Source organism: Zeugodacus cucurbitae, chromosome 4 (assembly GCF_028554725.1).
Source record: "Zeugodacus cucurbitae isolate PBARC_wt_2022May chromosome 4, idZeuCucr1.2, whole genome shotgun sequence".
In the NCBI taxonomy this organism is placed as follows: domain Eukaryota; kingdom Metazoa; phylum Arthropoda; class Insecta; order Diptera; family Tephritidae; genus Zeugodacus; species Zeugodacus cucurbitae.
This window is the reverse complement of record NC_071669.1, coordinates 59,125,913-59,149,363: the sequence shown is the minus strand read 5'-3', so window position 1 is coordinate 59,149,363 and position 23,451 is coordinate 59,125,913. Positions and strand designations below refer to the sequence as shown.

The 23,451-nt window shown below is 33.4% G+C and overlaps 1 long non-coding RNA gene across 2 annotated transcripts in view; it reads left to right on the top strand.

Annotated features, from left to right (window-relative positions):
* LOC128921816 (uncharacterized) overlaps positions 1 to 23,451 on the top strand; it is a 170,157-nt gene that overhangs the window by 128,409 nt on the left and 18,297 nt on the right. Inside the window, exon 3 of one of the 2 annotated variants that reach the window (XR_008471126.1) lies at positions 6,234 to 6,294. The exons of the other annotated variant lie outside the window; for it this stretch is intronic. This is a non-coding gene — a long non-coding RNA (uncharacterized LOC128921816). The remainder of the gene's footprint in view (positions 1 to 6,233; positions 6,295 to 23,451) is intronic. 2 annotated transcript variants of the gene reach the window in all.

Genomic DNA, 23,451 nt, shown 5'->3' with positions numbered 1-23,451 from the left:
TTACAGCTAATAAATGAAATTCATTCCAAAAACTAAAAAAACCTTAAACACTTGTTTAGCCCCTCGAGATTCTTTTTCTTAATTTAACTCGAAATAATAGTCAAAAATTTTTGATAACATCAAATAATATTTAATTGAATTAAATTTTTTATGAAAATTTTTAAATTTAAACTTGAGCGCTTTTTTCAGATAACCATAAAACCCATACATAAATGAGCCTAAACATATTTCATATGAAAACGTCACATTTTGCTAAATGGTTACCTATGAACCAATAACTTTTTATTACCACAGCGCAGACCAAACTCATAAAAAATAAAAAAAAAAAAAAAACAAAAAAATTGCAGAAAAGCAAATTGAAATGTCTGTCTGGTTATAGAGCGCCCACAAACAATAAAAACAATTGAGTGTGTTATGACAATTTCAAGATGCCACATTTGTACCAACGAATATTTACACATCATTTAAATATACATACATATATGTATATATATGAAAATATGTACGCACTTGTTATTGCACGCATAGTCGGTTGTAATGAGCACACTTGCAATCAATTTTCCGTTCGTATACGCTCGCACATTCATATCAATAAACATTATGCGAAAGCACACACACACACACACACACATACAAATGCAAATACAATGCCGTTGCATTCATTGGCAGCGCGACCACCCGTTTCCGAGAAAATGTGAATTTCGCACGCGAATGCACTCACCCAACTGAAACATCAGTTTAGCGTGAATATCAACCGCCTCTTCTCCTGCTGCTCCACCTCCTCCTTCATACGCCTCAGCAATAATCTAGCATATCGGTCAAATTGTTTCACTGCATTGCGCTGTGGTGTTGATGGGTTGCAAGTGCATACATACATATAGTCAATGCATAAATGACTGCATATAATAGCAGTTCCAAACTTTATAATATATATTTTTTTTTTTAATTCATGAGGTCTCACAAACAGCTATAAGCACCCCTTTTCTTTGCAGTCATGCATCTAATTTGGACTAGTCTTGGCTTTGTATTACTTTGGGGCGTTTAAGTGGACCGCCGCCGTAATCGAATGGGTTGAGGGTGTGTTCAAGTGATTTTTTGTGGCATTAAATTTTAATGGTTGTAAATACTTAAGCATAACTGTGTCTGTATGTTTGGGTATATGGGTGTACCGAAAAGTTGTTCTGCATATAATGTGGTAGAAACTCAGCGACAATGATGTCATCAAATTGCTAATGACGACTGCATTGCATGATTGAAGTAAAGTAGAATCATCAAGCCACTGTTAAAACAATTCGATTTGTCAAGCCTTGAAAAGTAGTGATTAGAACTAGCAACTGGTATAAATTAAATACAATCAAAGAGAAAAAAAGAGACAGAGTAATAGCGAGAGATAGAAGTTGAGAAACAGAAAGGTAAACACACAAGAACGGTGTGTGGTCTGGCGTTGTCCTGGTGAAACACTACACTCTTCCTGTTGATCAATTCTGAACGCTTCTGGTCGATCGCTTGCTTCAAGCGGTCCAGTTGTTCGCAATAGATGGTAGAATTAAGCGTCTGGCCATATGGGAGCAGCTCATAGTGGATGATTCCCTTCCAATCCCACCAAACACACAGCCTTCCTGCCCGTCAATCCCGGCTTGACCACTGACGGACGCTATTGATATTGTCGTATGTGATCCATTTTTCGTTGCTAGTCACCATCCGCTTCAAAAATGGGTCCAGTTCGTTCCGTTTCAGCAGAAGGTTTTTTTACAAAAAGGCGGAAGGCACATATTTGCCAACCCAATATATCGAAGGTTTCTTAAAAGATCAGCACGACTAATAAATCACTTTATTTTTGGGACTAGAAAAAAGCCTATGAAAATGAAGAGCATATCTGCCAGACTTATTTGTCTTGAGAAAATAGACACCACAGATGACGCCGTACACATCCATCTCTCTTTACGATCCAGCAATGAGCACATCGCCGACCTTTGAAAAGTGTTTGATGGGTTTATTCGACAAAGTATATACTTAAATATGAGCCTTTTAATCGAAGAAGCCGAAATATGTATTTTTTATTACTCTTCAGATCTCCAACAAACCCTTACAATATGATCCAACAGAATTTATCAAAAATTGCAACAAGAGTGTGTTTAAACCTCTAGAGGTCATTGTACTAATATAATGGAATCTAGCGTGATTGCAATCAGCTTAAAATCTTCAACCTTCGCACTCACTCAAATCCTCTCTCTAGAGGGTTCTGAAAATACCCATTAGCACACATGAGCAAGCATTACCAATGATTGATTATTCAGGAAGTGTAAAATTCAAAAACCTTCCAGCAAAACTTTTGTTAACTCGAACTATTTAAAATCCCACACGTTGCATAACATAATCTTACATATATGTTTCAGCACAAAAACCATTTTGTAGTCCCTGCCTCTTCACTTCGGTCAAATACCATGGCACATTCAATTTGCATTACATTCCACTTTCGATGAAAACAAGCAACCGAAATGCTTTCAAAATCACTTTTGCTTGTAATGAATTCCAATATAGTCTTATCTCAGGCGATAGATTTATGTAGTGTTTGCAGAATGGGCACATGCGCACACCAACACACCAAAGTGCATAGCTAACACAGGCAAGAAGCGCAATTTCCATTATTTCATTATTTACTTGGATTTATTTCCTCTTTTTATTTCAATGCTTCCTTCTCTTTTCTCTTTTGTCCAAACATACATATCTGCAAATTTGATTTGTTGCAAGTGAGCTTGTTGTTGCATGCCGCACCACCGCACTTAGATATTCAGCAAATAGCAGCGCAAGATTTCTATGGAACGCATAGTACTTATGTGGCGTTGATATGTATGTGTGTGTGTGTATGTGTTGATATTGTTACAGCACACCACATTTGTTTGCTGCAGCATTTTTGGTTAAGTTTGAGTGCAAAATGTGGCATGACACCGCAGCATGACCACATTGTTGCCACCAAGCAAAGTTTCGCCCAAAAAACCACAAAACACACACACACACACATGCACACAGAGAAGTTTTGCTTCGCAGCTTCCACAAATACTCATACCAATCTCCCAATGTCCAAACGGTTAATGCAATGTGCATAAATAAATATATTTTCTCACTTGTTGATTTACCGAGGTGGGTGTGGTTGCGTGTGTGTGTGCTAAGCTGTGAAAATAGCTGTAATAATTACTCAGGAGGTCTCACAGTGTCTATATTAATATTTATCACCTTTTCTGTATGTCTCAATGCTGTGTGTAGGCCTCCCGTCTACATTTGGGTTGGGCAAATGGGTTTTTATGTTTTTCCATTCAATTCATACAGACAGCGCCTAAAATAGTATCTCTGTTGCAACTTGCAATTTGCCAAATTATATTTTAATTAAAATTCTATTGTTAAACTCAATTGAAGTGAGGCAATGTGTGCGGCAAAAGACAAAAGTAGACAATAGAGCTTTTTTTTTGGTTTAGCTAATAATAATAACTTTATTATTATTTTCTTGCGCAATCTTTTCTAAAGGCCTAGTAAATTGTTTGAAAATATTTTTTTATGTACAAGCATACAATAATACTTGTCAAAATTTAATTAGTTAGATTTCTTTAACAGTAATAACAATAAAAGAAGCATTTTTGCATTGAAAATCCTTCACAATTTTGCAATACTTACTATCGCTATAGACTTCATGCAACACAAGGGTATACTTTTAGCCCTGAGAAGCTTTATTAAGCTGATCATAAGTATGTAAATAGAAGACAGTTATTGAATAAGAGCCGAAAAGGAGAGTCTTATTTAGAGGTCTATCTAAGATCTTTTACATCATTTACTTATCTTCCTCTCTCGCTAGGAAGAGGTTAATCTCTAACAGATGCAAGAAACTTTAATAGTTCAGTTTACAATAATATGATCTCTCCTCATCCAGTAGATCTGTTCCTGTACCTTCTGTAAAAATTTTGCTATTGTTGTAACATATACAGGTGTTTTCAAAAAGAGCCCTACTTTATTCCTGCGAAAGTACATTCGATGCAATTATGTATGGAACTCGATCTCTTTTGCATGGCCGCCACGGGCACGCTTCCAGCAGTACAGACGCTGAACACAATTTTCGATGGTTTTCAAGCATAAATTGGCACATACTGCTACAATTTCACGTTCGATATTCGTCCGAAGTTCATCAATTATCGCTGGCTTGTTGGCATAGAACTTAGACTTAACGTATCTCCACAGTACATAAATAGTCTAATGGCGTCAAATTGCACGACAGAGGCCGTTAATTGACTGGGGGATTTCGTGAGATAACACGTTCATCAAACTTGATTTCCATTATATCGATTGTGACATTCGCTGTGTGGATTGTGGCTCCGTGCTGTTGGAACCACATTTTGTCCAAGTCCATATCATCGAATTCGGCCCAAAAATATTCGGTTATTATTGAGCGGTAATGATTCCCATTCACAGTAATGTTCCGGTCTTGATCTAGAAGAAGAACGGCACAATGACACCGCCGGCCCATAATCCGCACCAAACCGTAATATTTCCGTGATGCAATGGTGATTCATGGAGTACGTATGGTTTGCTGCTTGACCAATAATGTATATTTTGCTTTTTGACGAAGCCATTCAGCCAGAAATGAGTAAATTTGATTAATTTCGACTCGTTGTTGGATCGTATATCTTTCCATGATGGATTGGCAAACCTTACTGAAGAGAAATGTCAAAATAGTGTTTGCTGTCCCTTTCGGTCTACTTTAGTAGCTGCCCTATTGAAAAAATCTTAACAAGCAGATCTAATCTTGTATTCACCTGCGTAAATGACTTATCGAGCTATACTTCTGGAAATAATCCAAAAAAATTATCCATCCACAAATCAGTTTTTTTTTATATATAGTACCTACCGTTGTCAACAGATAAACAACCAAAATATACCATTAAGAATCCCTAGAAGTGTTCTCTGTAATATACTAAATCTGCTATTAGTTAGTTATTACTCTCAAGTTACAGCATCCATAGTTGCTTTTTTTCTTCTCCAAAAACCTTTCCAGGGATCTTTGAGAACTTTTTTCTGACCTTTCAGAACATTGTTCTTTTTAGAGGAGCCGTTAGAAGTTTTGATTCAAGTTTCTGACGATATTTAACCAAAGTTATCGGATTTTCCAAAGGTCGAATGTTTCAACTCAAATAGTGACGATATCATGGCACCTTTTTCGATATTCCCTGCATTATATAGCGGATTAAATACCAATAATTTGTCGTATTAAGTGATACTGAAACGAGAAAGAACCTTAAATCTTGTCTAAATATGCCTTGTAAATATAAATTTCAACATTATGTTACTCAAAACTTAATCGAGGCATTCTTAAATGATCGAGTGTTGAGTGTTTCATTCGCTGACTGAATATTTTTCATCAGTTTATTCATATTGTTACTCATGTTGCTTTTTGAAGTACTATAAGAAAGATGACTAATCATCATTTTTATGACTAATACATCTATTGAGGTTTGGTTGTTTTAGTGTTTTAAAAAACTCGTCATATGGACGAGAATCCATTTAACATTACTTTAACACAGAGTTATGTATGTATTATAACACATTACCTGATGTCTAAAGCATCCCTCACTTCCTTCCAATTGCACTATAATATAATATGTTTTGTCAAACCGCTACATTTCGGCCATTAAACGTACCGTATTCTTAGAATCACTATCTTTACGCCAAACTCCATCAAATTTCCACTGCGACTACCTTTGTTGCGCACTAAAGTTTGCCGCCAAAGTGTCTTAATGGCAACCGCATGTTCGCAACATAAATAAAAAATGTGTTTTTATTTCGCGGCTATTCAACACATCGTTCGTATACGAGTATTAACGAAAAAGCTTTCGGCACTTATGCGGTTGCATAATTTTTATTTAGTGTTGCCGCCATAAACTGACAGATTGCCGCGTTTGCGTTTTAAGCGAGATCAGACGCAGAGGCCGCCAAAAGGTTCTTAATGGGTGGACATAATGCAAAAATACTAACGCGTAAAATACAAATTAAATTTGTATTACCTGCACCCACGGTTAAACGCGCGAAATATAGGCGTGGGTGGTTTAAGTGTATATTTAATGAGGATTACGAGGTGTCGTAAAATAAGTTATATATATATGTATAATGGCATAAATTCATATTTGACATAAATTTTCGATATTGGCTATATAATAAACTCTAATCATGTATTTTTTCTTTTTTTTCAGGTAATGAAATCACCAAATAATATTCAAAACTGGATGAGTTCCACATTTCCTAAATTTGAAGGTATGTTTTATCACTGTTTAAGCATAGAAATTCAGATGTAAAAAAATACAAAGAGTTTAATATGTTTTCCAGAAATTTCTACCATTTTCGAATTGTTTAAATATTTTTATAAAAGGTTGTTTAACCTTACTCGACCAAAACAACATACGTCCTATAAAATATACTATAAAAGCTATGGCAAATATTTTCATGTGCCCCACCTTTGACCACACGCTACCACTACATCGATCTCACTTGACCTCCTAAAATATTAATAATAACCTTGTCTCATAATGTCACATACTTCACCCTACGTAAACCCTAGCGTGATCGCACAATCTCCTGGAAAATGCAAAAAATCAAACTTGACCTCACCAGAAATCATTATTTGGAGAAAACGCGAAGAATTCGAAACCAAGCTTGACCGACACCTTCCATACAAAATGCAACAATATACTAAATTTTTAGAACATATTTATGAAACTTTTCTTTCTTTCTTAAGACTTTCTTTTTTAAGACTCTAAATTTAAGCATATATCCCTGGTCAAGAAAGTGGCCAAAAATGCAGTAATATGGAAATTAAATAAATTCAATTCCAACGTTTTTTTGCTCGTAACTATGTAAAAAATAAGGCTACGGGATTTGTAATTTGTGCAAATGATAGCTGAAAGAATCCACTATAGATATAAACTAAGTTTTAATTTTAATAAATTTTTGAGAAAATTTTCATAGTTTTACGAAATTTTAGGAAGTTCCTAAAATTTTTATTTTTTCATTGCACTTGGCCTCACCAGACCTCATGTAAAACGTAAAAAAATTTTACTACCGTGGTCCCTCACTTGACTTTACACCTACCTTCAAGCCACCGTTAAAAAATAAACAAATATGACCTCAAATATCTCTTCAAAATGTAAACAAACCTGACCTCATATTACCATTCGATATGTAATAAGTCCACACTATACGTTACCCTTAAAAATGACCTCAGCCAAAATGTAAACAAACCCATGCCAAAGGTCAATGACCTCAGCCAAAATGTAAACAAACCCCTGCCTAAGGTCAATGACGTCACCCCAAAATGTAAACAAACCCCGCCAAAGGTCAATGACCTCACCCCAAAACGTAAACAAACCCCGGCCAAAGGTCATTGACCTCAGCGCAAAAGTTAAACAAACCACAGCCAAAGTTCATTGACCTCAGCCCAAAAGGTAAACAAACTCCAGTCAAAGGTCAGTGACCTCAGCCCAAAAGGTAAACAAACCCCAGTCAAAGGTCAGTGACCTCAGCACAAAAGGTAAACAAACCCCAGACAAAGGTGATTGTCTTTTGAGGGGTCACGTGATATCAGGTTTGTTTACGTTTTGGCTGAGGTCATTGAACTTCGTCATGGATTTGTTTACATTTTGGGTACGGGGTCATTGAAATCATGCTTGGGGTCACGTGAGTGCAGGTTTGTTAACCTTCTTAGGTGTCAGTTGAGTTCTGCTCTATTTGATCAAGTAAATATACCAAAAATTGGACTTTTGGAAGACGTTTGAAAATAATAATGGCGATTACAAGTGCTCAATGAACCCTACAAATTTTAAGTCATTCGGTCAAGCCGTTTTTGAGATACGATAGAGGAATGTTTGAATAACACCGTTTTGTGAAAAACGCGTTCCAAGCTTCCAACTGCCAACTGAGCGCTTCGGACAGCTCCGTCTTAGCGTTTCTGAAAATCACTTTACTACCGTATTCTAGACATGTTAAGTAAGCAAGTTATGATAATTTTTTTTTTTTTTTGAGCTCATCGCATGGGATGAACCTCTCAAGGCTTCAGTCGATGGAAGCCTATTTAAATCGCCCATAGAAAAGTCACTTTATGCAACATGTTGCAATATTATTTAAAAATTCAAAACAAAGAACTTTATATGGCTCCTTATGTATACTCAGATATACCTAATATCTTAGAAAAGCTATAGCGCCATCTATGTATTCATACATGCATTTCGAATCCATAATATATTATAAAAAAGCCGTTATTGCCTGAAACCATTAGAAAGCCGAATGTAATAGTTAAAAATCGTATTTTTTAATTTATCTAACTTTTTGAAAGTATAATACAACCAAAATTTCTGAATTTAATTACCTCATATAATTGTTCTCACATATAATCGTTCTTGGAAAGCATTTTTGTAGTTCCGAAAATTTGCTGCTATATTTCTTATTAAATGATTTATGATATATTTTATTTTATTTATTATTTACAAATGACTTTAGTCATAATAACAAAAAATATATAATATTTCTTAAGATTTTTACGAATCTATAAATTAATTGCTCATATACTAAATAATTTACTAAACTATTACTCATGATGTGGAAATTTCCTACTAAAGCTACAAAATTAAATAAAATTTTATAAATTTGTTCAAAATATCATGCTGAAATGAATTCAGAAATTAAGTAATGCCAAATAGTTTCTTAAACTGCTCACTTTCCATTTATATCAGTTTTAACTTGTGGGCCGGCATGGCGTATGAGTAACATTCAAATAATATGCTAATCTACTTCACGCTTTTGCAGACAAGCAATTTGAAATATTTACATGTAGTTTAATATGTTTTTAAAATTTGAAAATTAATTTATTAAACTCGACCTAGAAGCTCTCTGAACTTAAAAAAAAAAAAATAAAATAAATAAAATAAAACAAAAAAATACACGAGAAAAGCAAAACCCACTCCACTCTCACTTATTTATAACATTTTTGCAAAACTGCAAGTGAAAGCCACTTCTGCATACGAAACTTTTGCGGAATTTGCATTTGTAGCGATTCAAGTGCAACGCAGTTTGACATGCAGCCACTTCAGTTGCAGCGCAGCATCGGATTTCAAATGTCTCTAAGTGATTCTGCATGCTTGCCGTCAATCAGCTTGCAGTCACTGTCAAGCAGTCAAAAAGTTCAATAACAAAAATCATTTGAATATCTTAGTCGCTGTTTATTTATTCATACAACACCGTTAAGTATTGCTTACGATTTGTTGTTGTTGTATGTGCGCTCTTCTTCTTATTTTTTTAGCGTTGATTTTGTTTCATTTGAGCGCTGAAAAGTTGCCACGCTTTTAAAATAATTTTGTTGTTGTTGATTTTTCGTTTTTTATTTTAATTTGCATCACTTGCACTCTCACACACATACTCTCAACTAACGGCATGCTAAAAGTTGCCACACTACAGTTATTTTGCGAATTTTCGAAATACTTGAGGAGCTCGAGTAGCGACAGAGTGAACCTGGAACGGGAATTGAGTGCAAGGCACTAGCCACTTGAAAGCGTTGACTATGAGTGTATTTACAGTTATGTAGTTGGGAAAGTTCTACTTTGTGAACTTCAGTTATATATATGGATATATAGAGGGTATATTTTTAGAGTCGTATGACTTTTATTTTAAATAAAATTTGGAAAAACTGAATTAAACGAAATATTTTAAATTTACCTACATTTTCAGAAGACCATCTTCTCCGTAGAATCCAAATTTAGACCACTTTTTCCAGCATTTCTGACCTTATGGAGCCAATAAATTGGTTTACAACTTTGCTTCCGCCGTTTTCCAATAGATGTCTCTAGGGTCAAGCACTGGTCGATTAAATCGATTAAATCGTTTTATATCGATCTTGGACATTTGTGTCAACATTAACTCAACAAAATATTTGTAGAGATCTGTTTGCAACCCAAACTTATTCTCAACTGACAATGTCACCTTTTGAGCCGAATTCTCGACATTTGCACGGAATACGCATGCTGCTAAAAAGAATGGTCAAAAGTAATAGCTAGCGACGACCGATATTTTGAATAATGTTTTTAACTGATCAATCGAAGCGAATTTATCAGCGGAGACCATTGACTTGACTTGACAAGCGACAAAAAGTGGACCAACTGTTTAGAATTATTTGATCTAGATGTTCAATTGACATTATATTTTACTATCTCGAAATATAAGAGGGACTTTTAAGGACTTTTAACATACCTTTAAGTCTTCGTATGCTGTTTTCTCACAATATATCAAATATAAATGTCAAATTTGACAGCAGGTTTAACAGTTCACCCTCACAGAAATTCCTTAACTCTAAAAAACCACCCTATACATATATAATGCTAGTGTATTATAAAGTTATTTGTCATCATACATATTTACATAGTTATTTCAGCTCATCGCTATGCCGGCAACTCGACGTAGTGTGGGTGTGCTTGTGTATTGCATTCGCCGTATAATTTAGCATTCATTACTTAGAATTCACTTTTATTGCGTATTTTTTTGCAACGCTATGCCATGCAATTCTCTTTGCGCACACATTTTGCCTACATTCCTTCTTTTTTCAGCTGTCATTAACTTTTTTGTTTTGTTGTTATGCTATTTTTAAGCTTTGCCACTTTAAGCTAAATCTTGTGAATGTATAAATTTTTAACGAGCATTTGCACAAACCACTTTTTTCACTTGAATGTTCGTTATTCACTTTTTGTTGCTTTTGTTTCAGTCTGTGTATTAGGTTGTTAATATTGAATGGCTTTCGGTTGTCAGTTCAAAAATAATAAAGATGTAAAAAGATTTACATAAGAGCTGAACGAACGTTGCTTCTCAACGATTTTTTGATATTTCACTTTTCATTGCAGTTTACTCACGGCCTTGACCTTAACATAAAATTTCAGTGAAGAAATGGAAATTGTTGAAAGTTAATTGTGCTGAATTTTTAAGTAATAATAATGTCACTTTTGTATTCGTAAACGAAATAAAAGTATATTTTACATAAAGACCATAAAATTGTATTCCTCCGAATTTCAATTAATTTCTTGTTGAACACGATTTTTGTTGAAGTAGAAAGTTATACCACTTCAATGAGGTCGCCAAATACTCTCTGGCACTACTACTTGCTACTACATTCGCAAACTTTGTTGTTGCTTTAAGAAAAATAGCGAGTGGAGTAATGGCGAATCGAAGACAGCTATCGTTACATAGTGTTTCAAAATAGTTCTCTAGCCTAGATCGTTCAGAGTACTTTCGACTATACCTTTCGAATAAAGAGAGTCTATTTATTCGCCGAAGAAAAACCAAACAAAGGCCTCTTCTACTGCGGCAGAAATGTTTTTATTGCCAAAACTGTAAGTCCTTTCCTTAAGTAATCTTTCTTATTCCTTATGACTTATATGGCGGTCTTCATAAACAACTACTTCGCACGTCGGACTGTTCAAAAATAATTTGTTTTGTTTTTCACTTAATAAGGTTTAAATTATAGATCCTCAGAATACATTTTTTTCGTTCAAAAACTCTTTGACCATATCTCGTTAAGACACTTCTTTGGAATTTGAAAAAAGTCAATGATAACTGAGAGCCTTATTGTTTTATAAATGCGGACGGATTAAGTAAATTATGTATCCAAAAGTTCTTTTGTTTTTCCGGTCTTCTGTGATGTTGTTTTGTGCGAATTCCTTCTTTTTAGCTTAAATAATGACTTTATTTTCACTGCTTTATGACATCTCTAGAATAGTGATGAATTCTTGTTTCTTCTACGGTTCTGGAATGAGTCTAAATCTCAAGCATTTTGTGTTAGAACAGTAGCTTACCAACGCCAGGCCATCTCAAAACGGGGTCTTCCATTATGGAATCTAGTAAACCACAGCTTATCCATACCGAGGGCGTTTGATGCTGTTTAGTCTAAGGTGTACTCGTATTTTCCATATTTCGTACATATTGATTCCTCCGAGGTAGACATAGTAGTCACAGTTGCATCCTAACAATACACATAGTTAGGGTTTGGCCCTATTCAGAACAACGTCAACCAGATTTTTTTTATTCTATCTTTCAGAACAATGCGGACACTAGCAAATCTCCGATCGAATTTCTATCATCAAATAGTCTATCATAATTATCCATTGTGCATTTTAGGAAAATGCATGCCACAAATGGGAATTAACTAGCAAATATATCGGGTTACTTGGGTTTCGTAGGTTCAAAAATATTTTTTTTTGTATTTTGGCTTATTAATTTTTACAACATCTCAAGAATATTATCCTAAATTTTCAGTCATTCAGTAAATTTTCAGTCGATCCGAATAATAGTTTCGGAGATACAGACTTTGGAAGGTGTATGCTCCAAGTCAGGTATTATTGTTACCCAATACAATTTACACGTGCTTGAACAAATGATATTATTTTGTTTTCAATTACAACTATTTAAAAAAAAAATGTCAAGCAAATTTTACCGAAATTTTTATTTTTTTGAAAAAATTTCTGCCAAAATTCCAATTTTTACTCTTTTTGTCTTTCCTTCGTTCAAGCACGAGTTTATGGTCTTACCTAAAACACTTATTTTTGTTTTTTCATTTCGGATAATCCTGTCAGGAGTTATGCTGAGAACGCGGACGCACCTTTTTTCCGAGCGGTCACCGGAAATAAGGTCACAATGGAGTAGTTTTAATTTGTATACCTTAGACAGGGTATATTAAGTTTGTCACGAAGTTTGTAACACCCAGAAAGAAGCGTCGGAGACCCTATAAAGCATATATATAAATGATCAGTATGTTGAACTGAGTCGATTTAGCCATGTCCGTCTGTCTGTATATATACGAACTAGTCCTTCAGTTTTTAAGATATCGTTTTGAAATTTCGCGGATGTTATTTTCTCTTCAAGAAGCTGCTCATTTGTCGGAACTGCCCATTCCGGACCACTATATCATATAGCTGCCATACAAACTGAACGATCGGAATCAAGGGCTTGTATGAAAAACTTCGGCATTTTACTACATATCTTCACGAAATTTGGTGTGAGTTATTGCTCATAGAAATAATTTAATCTCCGAAAAAATTGTTCAGATCGGTTCGCTATAGCATATAGCTGTCATACAAACTGAACGATCGGAATCAATGACTTGTATGGAAAACTTTTCATTTTTTACTTACTTTTTCTTACGTCTTTAGATTTGCTTAAACACATAGTTACTAAAAGAAATGCACCTGTGAAGGGTATATTAGCTTCGGTACAGCCGAAGTTAACGTTTTTTCTTGTTTTTTTTTTTTAATTTCAGAAATTATGATATAAATATGTATCTATAAGACAGATAAAAGTTTGAATTAAATAAATAATTTTTTACATAGAAAAAAACTATTGAAAATAGGACATTTTTTACGCGACGAAACCCATGTAACGCCTTAAATGAGTTTTGATGAATTTTGACAGCTATCTCATAAGAAATGACATGCAGCAAAGCAGAGTTGTACGTTCAGCTGCTGAACGAGAAAAAAAGTCAGTATATATCTAACTCATCTCGTATTAAATAAACACTTACCGATTGCTGCTTTCAACTTCCGTTTTTACCGCTTCTCCACTTCACCTCCCCTCCTCTTATTTTCTCTTCTTTTTTATTCTTCGCTATGTAGAAAACTCTTTCAGTTTCAACTGCAAGCTTCTGCGAATTCCGTATTTTACACACATTTGTTTAGTCTTGCGCTTGAAATTAAACAAACAAAGCTGCTCGTACAACTTCTGGCGCAGCTAATTAGTTGAGGGAGCAGGCGATGCAAAGGCGGAAATGTGAGAGAAATTTCAAGGCATCAAATATATAGTATATTTTGCATTATAATTCTAATTTGCTTGCTAAAGCTAGCGAGCGCGAAGGCAAAACTGCAATTGTGCTAATGAAGTACACATTTTAAAGCGACAACAACAACAACAACAATAACAACAAAGAGAGTTATAAATTTATGCTTTGGCAGCGAACAAGTGCTTAACGGTGCATATATTCATATGCAGTTATATTTTTTGAGTGTGTGTGTTTATTTCTATTTCAGTGTAGCTTTTTTTGTTTCGCAACTTTGTTGGTTGTGGTCAAATTGTTGTATTTTTTACACACTCGCAACATGTTGTTTGCTTTGCTTTTGTACTCATACATATGCATAAACACATTTGTGTGTGTAAACATTTGTTTTAGAACTTTTTAGTGCTTCAATTGTTAGCGCAGCTAAGTAAATAACATTTGCCAACCACAAAGGTAAAGGTTAAGTACACAGCAGTGTTGCATGCATGTGTAAATAGCGGAAAACCAGCAAAAAGCATGCATGTTGTAAGAAATCTATACGCTTCAGCACGCATGTTGCTGACTGAAAATAATTTTAAAATTAAAAAAAAAAATTATTAACAAATATTAAAACACAATTTGAAACAAGTTTTCGGTTCTTAAACTCAAAAAATGTTAGAATTCAAATTTTTAACGCCTTGTAAGCTATTCTTCAGCACAAATACATACAAATGTAACACACAACTGCATTGCCAGAGTACTCGTACATATGTATTCCATAGCGTCAAGTCAAGGTTTCAACAATAAAACGCATGTTTAAGTAATATTTGACCACATTTTCGTCGCTTTGAGCACCTTGTGTGCGCATACAATATTTTCAAACATCAATATTGACAGCTTGAAAAGTGACCGCCGCCACATTTGGCACCGTTGACAGTTGAGGCGCGCCACTCAGGATAATTTGCCAAATGCAAATTGTTTTGCAAAATTTGGCCAATGTCGAGCTGGTTGGCTAAAGCAAGCAAGAACACGGTTAAGGTGCAGTCTGGCGCAAAGCAAATTGTATTTGTATAAATATATAAATTTTATTTGTATTGTACTTAATACTTGTATGTACACAAATAAATTAGCTGGCATTTAGCAAATAAAATCAGCTTAAACGGCTCTAAATGCTTCAAAAAAAAAACAGCAAATAAATTTGTACAAATATGAATTCATGGCTGAATTTTATTATTCTTAGAACTCAGTTAGATAAATGGTAGTCATATTGTATTTGTATTGTTGTAGTTGTATTAATTCAGCGCTGTTAAGAGCGGTTTTTCATTTTATGATATTTTGCTGACCAATATTTTTGGTTATTAGACAACTTTTTGAATGAGCACCATTCTCTATTTGGCTCACTAATATCTCAATCCAGAATATACTGCACCTGCATCTACAAGATTATATGTATAAAGCTAAAAGTGGTTCAATTAGTGATTTCAAGACTTCAAGAACAAAAAAAATTCATAATATATAAAGTATAAACGATTTCCTCCATTTAAGGGGTTAGGGGTAGTCAGGATATGCAAAAAATCATTTTTATTTTTTAGCATTTTCGTTAAGTGTAATATCTTAAAAATATCCTCTGAAAATTTGAAGTTGGTCCGATAATTACTTTTCGAATTATTCGACAAATAGCAAAGAGCGCTCGAGCTCAACAAACCGCTCGGGAGCAACTTTAAATGTTTTTATCTCAAAACTATGTTTTTGAACTGGTGACAACTGTAACTCGAAAACCGCTCAGTAGATTTTAATGAAAGTTATACAGTTTTTAGAATACATAATAATCCTCGGGCTGATCGAAGGATTCTTTTTTCAAAAATTTCGATTTTTTAAGACCATTTGATTTTGTCTCCGAAAATCTAGAAAACAATTTTCTAAGGCTGCCATTTTGTTCATTTAAAAAAAAATAATTTTTATTTATAAAACTAATTTTTTCTATCCGATTGATTTTAGATGAATCTCCAAGGACTTAGGATTGTCACCGCAAGGACCTTTTTTTGAAGCTAAGTCAACACAAACAGCTATAACTTTGAAAATTATAATTTTTTTTTCAAATTTTCGTGGCTTTAAGTCGAAACATTGTATAATAATTCCATATTATTACTTTTGTAATATAACATGATTTAATAGCAAAAAAAAAATTCTGAAAATTCTAATTCGTGTCTCTGACTACCCCTAACCCCTTAAACTCTATTTGAAGTAATCTTGAGGTATACGAGCAGTATTTTGTTTATTGACGAAGTACTATTTTGAGGTTGATTTTTGAAAGATCTACAATCTAGGGAATTCGATTTCGATTTTGGTTGACCTCGTCTAGAACTGGAAGACGAAATGGGTAGGGCTAGAATCTAGAATTTTGCAGGAAAATGGGATAGACAGTTAATGTTACAACTTTAAGCTTGCCTCGGAATATCTAATAAGCAAATATTTTTCTATAAGTCGATGATCTCCTCGATATACTCGTATTACCCTATAAACCATCTAACAAAGCCATGAGATACAGACGTCAAGAACCAAACAATAGCAAAGTGCAACAAACAAAATTACAGAATTCATATTTTAATATTTTTAAATAAAACTTTCTGCGAAGTAAATAACAAAAACTGTGAGTAAATCTATATTTTATACCTTTTTGAAAAATTTATGTTTTAATGAAAATTTCAATAACTAGAAGTCTCTCTAACTCGAAGTTTCTTGTGGATTATGGTGATTCGAGTTAGAGAAGTTCCACTGTATCTATAGTATTAGGTTGTCAAATATCTCCCTTCCGCCCTTTTGTCTTTTGAATTTCGTGACTATGTATTATATAAGGGGAGATATTTTACAACCTAATATATAACTACATATTTTTTGATTTTTACTCATATTAATTTTTAAATTGACGAATTTGAAAGCTAGAACCAATAAAATATATAATTTCTAATCAGAGTCCTGAAATCACTAAAATTAATACTAAATGCTGGGCCGAAGATATAGAAAATATTTCACATTATCCTTTATTAAAATTTACCACAGAAACGGCTAAAAGAATTATTAAATTTTTTTCAAAAAACGAAAATTCCCGTTATTTTTTGAACACACCTCGTACTTGCATTAATAACGAAAAACAATCCTTATTTTACATATTTCTTAAACTACTCAGTAAATAGTCTATATATCATTTAAAATAAAAATATTTAGTAAAATAATAAATAAACCCTTTAAAATGCAAAATATCTGCCTTCATTCTCTATTTAAACACATTGCATAATTGCAAAGTAACGTTATTTACCTAGGCTTTTACGCACACTCTCTACTTTCAATTTTCAAAGTGAATAATCCGCCAACAACACTTCTAGTTGCCCTTTACAGTACTTACGGCGTAAACTCATATGCCTATATCCATTTTATGAATTTATCCCATTGAGAGCTTACTTTGTCCATTAAGCTGCAACATTTCAATCATTTCAAGGCGAAATACCACGCCAACAGCCCACAAACCTTCACTTTCTACCATATAGCGTTGGATAGTGAGCCGCTTGGCTAAAGCATATGCATGCATTTTGTTATAGGTTACAGTAACTCAAAGAATTGAAAGAGGATGTTATTTAAATAGGTCTCGTAAAAGTTTAAGATTTGAAAATAGGTATATGGCATTGAGGCTACTGAAAATCAAGGGGCTATAAAACTGTTTTTGGGTAGAAAAAGATCATTTCTTCAACAAAGAATGAAATGTTGCTGACAACTGCTAAAGTTTCATCGATTCGCTACTCTCTAAAGTTTGACGAATTGAAGACAGCTTACAAAAATGTCAGCAGCGCCTAAAAATAGGCTACAGCTTAACATTTCAACGACTTCCAAATCATCCCTGGTAAGTATTTAACTCTCTAGATCACATTTCGAAAACCCGATATCCATATGGACCAAGTCATTCTGCAAGGAGTTTCGTTTATTAAATTTTAAGTTATTCAAATATTATAAATCTCAATCGCGATCTCTTTCAAGAGTCACTGTATAAATATAAATATAAATGAATTTTCCGACCATTTTCCGTTGCAACTAGCATATAAATTCATATGTTCGAGTATATACGTAGGTGAGTTGCAACGTGCTCATGCATGCTGTCTGCCTGCAGCCATTGAAAGTGCTTGCCATCAATAAATTATGAAGTGTGTGCTCGTAACGCGCAAAAAGTAGAGTAGTAAGCGTGGAGAAAGGTGAATAAAGAAAATTGAGGGCGTCAAGCAAATAATGTAGGCATGTGTGTGTGAAGCGGAACACCACTACTACTACACGCAAGGATAACACGCAGATGTTTGTGAATATGAATATGAATATGTAAATGCGAGTATTCATAGATATGAGTAAACAAAGAATATTGACGCACAAATGGTTGGTTGGAACTAAAAGATATATATTTATATAGCGCTTTTTATACTCCCATGCAAAATGGCTCAATTCGTGGCACAGCACGAGTATATTCGAAAGACTTTATTTTTAATTTTTTTATTTTTATTTATTTTTTTGTGTAATTCGTTAGCAAATGGGTGTGGAATGTTTGCCTTTAGTAGCAAGTTGAACTAATTGATTAAATAAAGCGCGCTTGCTTGGTGACAAATCAATTTGTTATCTATTAAGAGTATATACATGTATATATTAAAATATATTAACAAGAAATACAATAATATTTGCAATAAATAATAATTAATCACTCAGCAATATTAAACAAAGCGTGGACAAGGTCAAGTTGTACAATATAAACCATACTTTAGATCAGACTGTCAGAATTTAAACATATTTGAACGGAAGCTCAGCGATACAGGCGGTCAAAATTCAATGAAAAATGTGGCAATAACTTTTGTAATTTGTTTTAAAAATTTTTGAATTTCAAAAAGATTTCATAAAACCAATATTGATAAACCCACTGACTTTCCAAAAAAAAAAAATATTTTAAAATTTACTTTTTACATTTTTTAATTTGTATATCCATGTATTTACCTCTCTAGTTTATCTTGATCATAATCTTTTCAGTAACCAACGATTTCAGGCACGATTCGAGCGTCTCTGATATATTTCGCACGACTTACAGCATCACTAATTCTTGTAAGAGATTACAAAACATTGCATTTAATTGTATTGGGAAATGTATTAAATTCAATTAAACGTCAGCTAACACATAATTTTAATACCTCTATAATAAAAATTCGTTACCACTCGCAGCTATGGGAGTGTTCTGCCAACACCTTTGAACAATTAAATTATACTATCAAGTCAATTTGTATAAATATTTATTATTTCATATTATTTAGAATATAGTAGCATTATTTTGAAATTACTTTACGGTTATTAAGATATGTTTCGTATTTATATAGTAGGTACATAATATACTCGTATAGGATACTGTTTGACACTAACATTCCAAGAAATCAATATTCTGACAGTCTTATGATGTTACTAATAGACTCATTAAGTTCTAATAGTGATTTAAGGCTATTAGCAAAGTACCGGCATATGTAAGTTAACTTGATTTCTTGAAAGAAACACTACTTTTTTAGGATAAAAAATGGATAACCGAATTTCGAAAATAGTTCTTGATAAGCTTTAATAAGATGTTTCGTAGCCTATACTATTAGGTAACTATGCAACTCAACTCACATAACCTCGATTTTGAAAAAGTTTTAGAAATGAGCATCCAATTACATGAGTTTACTTTTAGTGGTTTGTTGTTGGGATAACATACAGGTTATTGTTTTCTTACTATAATGAACCACTTTAATTCCCAACGACCATCTACTTGAAGTAGTTGGGAAGCGTGTTGGTGGTAGTCATAAGGCCTCTAGATACTGGATGCCGCTGAACACTCCCAGAGGGGTGTGGGGTTAGGGGTAGTCAAAGACACGAAAAAATTAGAAATTCAGAATTTTCTATTAAATCATGTTATTTTTTTAAAGTAATAATATGGCATTATTACACATTACAAAATTAGTTTTATAGATAGATAATCCTGGGTCTGATCGAAGTTTTTTTTCCCAAAAATTAACAAAATGACGGCCTAGGGAATTATTTTTTCTAGATTTTCGGAAAAAAATCAACAGTTAATTGGTCTTAAAAAATCTAAATTTTTGAAAAAAACAGCTTCGATTACGCCTGAGTTTATTATGTATTCTAAAAGCTGTATAAATTTCATTAAAATCTACTAAGCGGTTTTCGAGTTACAATTGTCACCAGATCAAAAAACATAGTTTTGAGAAAAATGCATTTAGAGTTTCCCACTAGCGTTTTGGAGTGCTCTTTGTTATTTGTCGAATAATTCGAAAAGTAATCATCGGATCAACTTCAAACACTTAACACTTAACGAAAATGCAAAAAAAACAAAAAATTTATTTTTTGAAAATCCTAACTACCCCTAACCCCTTAAAAATAGGCTTTATGCGCTTTGTCTAACTGTGGTGTCTGTGTCTGATGTCTTTAACACTATTCCATATTTTGCAGAAGGTCTCTTGTTTTTCTTTTCTTGTTATCATAGTTTCCTTTGTTTAGTGCTTTATGATAAGAGACTACATCTGCAGTTACAACTGTGTTAAAACAAAATAATCCAGACAACAAGTCTCAGTCATTGAACTTAATCAACACTTCCTAGAACTGATAATTTAGATACCCTATTTGAAAGCCTAACACTTGAGATGGTGCTTGATTATCTTAGATGAATGCTTTTTAAGTTTTTGCATGCCTACATACAAATTATATAATTATTGCATTATTACTTCTGGCCCACATTTATTAATGACAATCATAATTTATGACTTCATAAACCAATGGCCTAATTTATGTATAGAAAGAGAAAAAGAAATTGAGAATAATATATCTCTGATATTAATTTCAACTTCAACTTTACACAATTTAACTCTACTTTGGAGATCTTTCATCACAATCGTTTCATGATCATCATCAGCTGACAGACTTTGCTGCCTACAACCTCCCCGAATCTTACTCACACAAAAAAATTACTTTTTAATTTTGGTAATCCATGACTTATGTTTTTGACAAAACTAAGCCTTCCAAGTGGCTTAACACAATAAGAGACCTTGTGCGGACTTACAAACGGTATGGCATATTTTGTTGTCATTGTTTGCCTTATTATTTTTGTCTACAAATAAATTAATTTGTTTTTAATCATAAGCAACATTATTGGTCATTTTCATAACCATTTCATATATATAAATATATACATATGTATATATAGTATATGTATGTATGGAATTATGTATGTAGTATATATCTAAGAATATCCATATTCAGTGCTTGTGTGCTGTAGCTCTGCATGACATCACTGGCGCCCAAAACAAACGCAAATCTAGACCAGCAACATCAACAACAAGAACAACAAACATAAATAATTCAGCGACCGTTTATGGAAAACTTGTTCGCAGCAGCAACAACAACAACAAATCATCCAAGTGCCACAACCGCACGCAAATTGAGCGCCACAGCAGCGAAAAGCTGTAAGAGCACACTCTTACAAGCAAGACTGTTAGCCCCACGCTGAGACGATGACAGCTTAAAGTAAGGCATTAATACCACCTAAGTTGCCAAAGACGCTGCGCTGTGGATTTGTCGGTCACGTCCACTGTTGGACTTCACTGGTGAGGGTAGGGGAGGCCACAAAAACGGTGCGTGCCCGCTTAAGCTTCCCCTTGAAAAAACAGCTGCTTTCAAATGACCTTACTTACATCTATATACAAATATAGTTACATATATATAGACTTACATGTACTTATTCGGTACATTCTTCGGCGTAGCATCTGACCGACAAATTTTTGTGTGAAAAGAATAATGAGTAGCTGCATATGTTTGCTGTTGTCTGTCACCCAAAAATCCATGCTGCTTATGGTACTTACTTGCAACATATCTAATAGTCGCAGCAGCTGGTGTATGCCTCATCGGAAGCTACGCAGTGCAATGTAGCACTGCTCAAGCGCAAAGTCATTGTTCATGGTCAGTGTTATGTGTCGTAGACACACATTTTGTTGTGAGTGCTAATGCTCTCTCGTGTGTTTTAAGTTGTTTGTTGTTTTTCGTATTTTTTATTTGTGAAACTTTGTTTGACATTGGCCTTTCTTTGTTTCTCTTACATAAAACAAAAATAGATTTTCATCTCTACAACTGTAACTGCTTACAAGTGCTTTAGTACACGGCAAATGCTTACATACATACATACAGTATGTAAGTACACATTTACAAATATTCACCGACAATAAGTTTTACGCATTTTTTTGTAATTTTTCCGCTGGTTGAACATATGAAATGGGTATAATTATGACTGCAGATTATGAAATAATGGATGATATGTAGTTATGAGGCCTAAAATGACAATCATGTCTACACACAAATTCATATTTATATGTATTTAGAAAGAATACCTGATAATATAACCGGTAGCGAATGAATACATGACTAAAGGAGGTTTCAATCATGTTCAAGTTTCTATGCAAAGTTTTTCGGAATCCAGAAATTTACAGAAATTTACTTTTACAGTCCTCAAATAGATAAATATTTCTTTAATTTATTTTGATTTTCAAACAAAAAAATCTGTATTTCGGGATCCCGAAATTTTTGAAAAATAATTTTTATGGTGCCTAATTTCGAATAGATTTTTAACAATTTGATTTGATTTAAATTTCAAATTATATAAATCAAAATGTTCAAATAATTGACTGAAATTATAAAAATATATAATTTTTCGGGATCCCGTAATATGTAAATTCAATTTGAAGAATTGGAATTTATAATATGTTTTTTTTTATCTTTCAATTTTAAACTGCAATATTTTTACATTTTGATTTTCAAAAACATTTCGAATTTCAAGGTCTCGGAATTTATAAAAGTTTATTTTTAGAGTTTCCCATTTTCATATATATATTTACATTTTGATGATTATTCCAGATAATTTTAATATAAATTAGCAAGTAATTTACTTGACTATGTGTATTTATAATTTTTCGAGATCCCGTCAATCAATTTGGAGATTCAAGAAAATGTTTTTAAATTCACATCATGGAACTTCGAAATTACAAACTTCCATAATTCGAACTTCTATAACTCGGAGATCTCGATAGTTCGACCTTTTGATTTGGCAATAGCGTTTAGAAATCAAATCATACAAATTTCCGTCCATAACTCAAACTTCCTTAAGTCGAAGTTCTCCATAACTCGAACTCTTGAATTGGCAATAGAAATCCCTCTAACTCGAAGTTTTTTTGCTGATAATGGCGATTCGAGTTAGAGAAGTTCCACTGTATTTAATTTATTTCGGGGTCCCGAATCACCACGGGACATCAAAGTTACTGAATTGAATTCGGGATTCTGAAATTTATAATAATTAATTTGTTATTACTCAATTTAAACTTTTTGCAAAAAAAAAAGTCAATGAAAAGTTCAGATATTTCGAATTTTTCGATACCCCATTATTTATTTAAATATAATTTCGATACTCAAAAACTATATTTCAGTTTGATACCACATTTACAGACATATATACATACTATATAAAATTATATCACATTTAAATTAATATGCTAAATACGTAAACTTACACCATTTAACAGTGTCAA